Genomic DNA, 6,249 nt, shown 5'->3' on the forward strand with positions numbered 1-6,249 from the left:
CTCATTTGCAACTCAGACAATTTCTAACCCCATTTTATAGAAAAGGACTTTGAAGCTTAAGAAAATTAAGTATTTCCCCCCAAATCTAGCACAAGTCTCACTCCCAGGCTCCAGGTCTTAACCGTTACACCTGTCACCATTCTGTTGCTGAAAATAGCTGATTAGAGAATTTTTAAATATCTAGTAATAATAACCTACAGTATTGTTTTTAATTTTATTTTGTTAGTATTTGTCAGGAAATAAATCTGTGGACACTTTACCCCTAGATAAATATTTATAGCTTTTGATTAATCCATTTTATTCACTACACGACTAGAATTAGTACTAAAACAACTCAGCCTTAACCCCACAGAAGTTGAAAATAAATGTGGTAATGATTTCTTCTTTTAATGTTTACTGAACAAAACACATATTTTAAAACAAGAAAATTCTTCTATAATATATAAAATGGATAGCCAACTAGGACCTAATGTATAGAACAGGGAACTATACTTAATATTTTGTAATAACCTATAAGGGAAAAGAGTGTGTGTGTGTGTGTGTGTGTGTGTGTGTGTGTTGTATCTGACTCTTCGGGATCCCATGGACTGTAGCCCGCCAGGCTCCTCTGTGCATGGGATTTTCCAGACAAAAATACTTGTCTTAGGAATTTCAGACAAGCAGTGGGTTGCCATTCCCTTCACCATATATATATAACATAACTGTGAATCACTGTGCTGTACACTTCAAATTAACACAACATTGTATACCAACTATACTTCAATTTTTAAAAACCAAAAATAAATTTTTAAATTTTAAAACACAAAAAATAAGCAAACTCAGTAAGTGTTTTCAAGGTATACAAGCATCGAAAGTTAAATCACAGGAAATATTTTAAAATACTTCTTCAAAAACTATCTGAATGCATTTACATAAAGTATATAATGCCATAAGCATAATATACAATAAGGATTTTTCAGGGCCATAAATGTTTCATTACTATGAACAGGAACAACCTGTAAAATAACCAACATTTTCACAAACCTGTTTCTATAGGTCTTTTTTGCTACCTATGTTCACACCTAACTTGTTTGTTACCTATCACATTGTTAGTTCATACTGTCTACTACATATAGTATCAACTCTTCTGCAGAAAAAAAAATTATCCTGAAATTTGTAAATTTCCAATTAAAAAAATGTGATACATTTTAATTATACAAAATCAGCTTTTATATAAATTATCTTATATATGTTCATTTTGGAATTGAAACAAAAAAGTAATACTAGATTTTAGAGCAAATGCTTATGCATAAAAGTCACAAAGTTGTACCTTTGAAAAAAAAATATTTGATGCTAAAAATCAACATTCTCCTGGCTGAAAACTGTTTAAGTCATTTTTTTTCCTTCTTGAGTAAATTTAATGTAAATTAGTCTTTCCATTTCCTCAGTTCTTAAGATTAATTTCTTTTATAAAGTTTTTAATAAAGTTCAGCTAAAGTATACTCAATAAAACTAGCTTCAGAGCATATTCATTTAACCACAAACCTATTTTAGTCAAGTGACGATTAAATTATAAATCACTCAGGCAAATTATAATTACTTCCTATTGTGAAATATTTCTCAAAAACAGTAACACATATGCTTTTCACAATCTTGAATATATTCCTTTCTAAGAGGCGTGTATGTGTTTAGTTAACAAAAGAGACTGGAAGTTCTGTTCAATGAACAATACTACTAAACTAAAATCTAACTGTAATGATGTCCATTGATTTCACAAGATTAGATTCACTACAATAAATAACCTGATTATCACTCTGGATTTTAATACTGTTCTCTCTTATGCTCTCCACTACTTAAGTGAACAGACAGATCAACTGTATGCCTATAAAATAATACATACTTTAAAAACACATACAAAATGTCTTACTATCTCACACTATGCAAATATCAAGTTTTTTCATCTATATAAACTTAAAGCTATGGTGTTCATTTTGGTGAGAGATATAGCAATGCTGATTTTTTTCAGTTACGTAAGTACATGAAATATAGCACTTGTAAGAAGTCACCTTTCTTGGCCCCCTGGTATTTCTCTAAGGCAGTGTTTCTCAAATGGATAGTGAAACCTCTAAACTGCCTATATCAAACTGCCCAGGACCTTGCAAAAAATGCAGATTTCTCAGTTACCAAGCCACTGATGCAGAATCTCTAAGGGAGTGGGTCTGGGGTCCTAGGATCACTCTTAAAGAAGCTGTGGTCAAAATCCTTTTTTTCTACAGTCTTAATCCTAAAAGTAAAATCCTCAAAATGTTAAATGGATTTAAAGTGGATTTAATTTTCAAGTTGCACAAATGACATTTTAAAATATAGGGGGAAGGCAGTACCCTAAATCAAGAAATAAAATGTATTAAAAAAAATTTTTTTATGTTTTAGTATCACTGCATAGCTTGTAGGATCTTAGTTCCCCAATCAGGGATTGAACTCGTGCCCCTGGCAGTGGAAGCTTGGAATCTTAACCACTGTACCTCCAAGGAAGACCCTAAAATGTATTTTCAGAGCACTCTCAACCTTGCATTATGTATCATTTTGGTAAAGCATAATATCATGGTGAGAGTATATAGTAAAGTAGAACAGAAACTGTAGTTAATAACTTGTAAGCAAAACCAAAGTATATTAATTAATCACACAGTTTTGCAGTCTAGGTGCTAAAACATCAATATAAAGATTGAATTAATAAAACACCTGGAAATTCCATGTGTAAAAATCACTTAGCACTTTTCAATCCCTTAAAAAGACATCAATCTTCATGTATCATAGCAAGGCATATTAGTCAGGTTAAAAAAAAATCCCAATGCCACATTTCAAAGCCAAACTCCAGTGAATTAGACCAAAAAGACCTATGTGTTACTCTGCAACCAAAATATGAAAAAACAAATCACCGAAAACATCAAAGTTAGTATCACCAGTAAATGGGACAAATCAATATTCCTGTGGAAGAGTGCATAAATTAAAGTTAGTCATGAGGAAATAACAAACCCAAACTGAGAGACTGTCTCCAAAACAACTAGCCTGTACTGATGAAAATGTTAAAACCATGAAATGAAGAAAAACCAAGGAATCATTCCAGACAAGAAGAGAGGACAACTAAAAGAGTGCCTGAACCTGGATGGGCTCTTGACCCAGAACATATGTTCAGAACTTCCCTCTTGGTATTTGAAGGACTGTAGTTTAGTTAGGCTTCCCTGGTGGTTCTGACAGACAAGAATTCGCCTGCAATGCAAGAGACCCAGGTTCAATCCCTGGGTTGGGAAGAACCCCTGGAGAAGGAAATAGCAACTCACTCCAGTATTCTTGCCTGGAGAATCCCAAGGACAGAGGAGCCTAGCAGGCTCCATGGGGTTGCAAAGAGTCAGACAACTAAAACGACTTCACTTTCACTTCAGAGTTTAGATAGTCTGTCAGTTTTAATTTCCTCATTTGGGTCATCATATTGTGGCTGTTTAAGAAAATGCCCTGGTTCTTAAGATCATACACTGAAGAAATGGTTCACAAAATATTTCAAATAGATAGAATGTTACAGCAAAATCACAAAATGTTAACAAGTAGGGATTCAAGTGAAGACTAGCATTCTTGCAATTTTCTTGTAAGTTTGAAATTCTTTCAAAACAAAAAGTGAACAGTATATTTTTAAAAGCTGGAAAAGGAACACTAGAAAAAAATATAAAATTTTAAGAACATATTTTTAAGCTTTCAGTCTAGAGGAACAACAAATGTCTATCTGTTTCACAAATTAGACTAAACAAACTGAATTTTCAATTTCATTTAATGCCTTCACATTGGAAATTACAAAACTATGTTGCTCTTTTTATCGTATATATGTGTATATTCCAGATCTATGTATATATTGATGGAAAATATGTCTACACTTTACACTTTCATTTAAATCTTGCTTCTTACAGTTATTCCTTCAGTGTTGCACCTTGATGATTTAACAGCTGCATATCTGTAAGGGTTTGAAAATAAATTTAAACCAGAATATTACCTATTTAATGGCAGTCTGATACACTTATACACGTGAGAACCTTGCCACATCTGGATGGGGAGAAAGGATACATATATATATATGCATGGCTGAGTCCCTCTGCTGTCCACCTCAAACTATCACAACCTAGTTAATCAGCTATACTTCAACATACACAAAAAGTTTTTTAAAAAGTCAATAAGCTGCCACATCAGGCTACCTATGCACTCAATTTTGTTAAAGCACAAGGAATCATTTCACACTGTGATTTTCTAACCAATCTGGCCTAGGAATTATGTCAGAAGTTCACCATGTATGTTGGATAGACAGACGTACACTAAAACAGTCCTTGGCACACAATGCGCACAAATATTCTTAGGGGCAGAGAGGAGGGGAAGGGATTATTGCACAATCTTATATCACTTTTGTAATATATCACCAGAAACCATGAGATAGTGGCATAATAAATGCTTAATAATCTGAAGATGTAATGTTTCTGAGATTCTACAGATGTCAAAGAACAAAAGCCTTTGGTGAAAAGTGACTTTTTAACATTAACTATTTAATATTTATTTTGGCATTTTTTATTAAGTTATAACTATTAGGGAAACTGCTTTATTAATATCAAACTGAGGTACTTCCCTGGCAGTACAATGGTTAAGAATCTGTGTGGAATCTGTGCTTCCACTACAGGGGACGCAGGTTCGATCCCTGGTTGGGGAACTAAGATCCCACGTGCCACATAGTATAGCCAAAGAACAACAACAACAAAATTAACAAATTGAAAACCATGAAAAGTTAAAAAAAAAAAGACGGTGGAAAATTTTTTAAATGCATATTGTATCTATTATTGTGTGATAAACTATAAAGCTATGAAAAATTTAAAACTAGAATTGTAAGGAATGTCAAATCCCATTGGAAGTTGCTAGCATCAAAATTTCTTGGTACATGGTTTGTCAAATCCAGAATCTTCAGGACTGAATTCAAAATCTATTTGATTCAAGCCTGATGTGCCTACTCAAAGGAATGTTATAGTGGCTTTGGGAGATTTTCCAAAGATTCTATCATAGGAGACAAGTGCAAAGGACTTTCAAATATTTCTCCTTGTTGCAATCAAATTACCATTTAAGCACTTTATTTTCTACACAAAAGATGGCTGAGAATTAGCTGAAATAAAAGTTCCCAAAGATAAACTATATCTAAAGTTTAGGCATACTTTGAGCATATTAACATAGTCTCTGAATAGTCTGATGTATTGCATTTTTATTAAAGTTGATCACAATTTCTACTTCAAGATATTCCATCACTTAAGGGGAAAAAAAGAGTATTAAATCTGCTGGTTAGGCGTACAAGGTGAATTAATGCAAATTTTAGGAAGAAGACTGAAAATGCTTTTCATAAGACAGGCATCTAATAGGATAAACATGTGAACTTCTTGTACTATGTTACCAAAGGGGAAAAGCCCCTGAAAATTTCTTCCATATAAAAATTCAAGATAAAAACAATCAAAGTCAAATAAATACAGAATGAACGTGAGCATTTTTGAAAATTAGTAACCTAATATTACAGAGAAAATATTAAAATGTAATAAAAGAAATAGCACCTTTTAAAAATCAAGTTATCTAAGATGTGAGTCTGCAAAACTATTCTGAACTACAAATTTCCAAATGAAATTATTTGAAGAGGAAGTGATAACAAAACAAGCAATTCTGAAAAGTGAAAAGTTACATGTCGACTGTAAATGAAAACAATACAGAACAATTAAAGCCAAAATTATACCTACACATCTATAGCAAGCAAAAAATTCCTCTTCTTTTAAAGTCACATATTTAAAATTCTCTTTAAAATAGGTCAGGAAACCAATATACCTTAATATTAGAGGGGAAAATTTTAAAGGATATACTTAAGAAGAAAAGCATGATTAGATTATCATCAGTGTATCTTTCTATTAAACATGTGAACAGAAGCTTTATTATAAGACTTTTTACTGGTCAATAAAATTCAGAATAAAATAAGTCTATTTCAGATCATATCCTACAATTTCTGTTACCTAAGTACCACAAAGGTGTATCACAAGATGAATTTTATTAGATGATCCCACAGTGTAGAGCAGCCTTTTTCAGCCAGAGTTCTCAATGTAACAGACCCAGTGTGACCATCAGACTCAATATTCTCATTTTCCTTTTTACAAGTGAAATTAGGTATACACTTATATTCTTTCTAATCTGTTAAAATCCTTACAGTTGGAACGG

This window comes from Dama dama, chromosome 23 (genome assembly GCF_033118175.1).
Source record: "Dama dama isolate Ldn47 chromosome 23, ASM3311817v1, whole genome shotgun sequence".
NCBI lineage: Eukaryota > Metazoa > Chordata > Mammalia > Artiodactyla > Cervidae > Dama > Dama dama.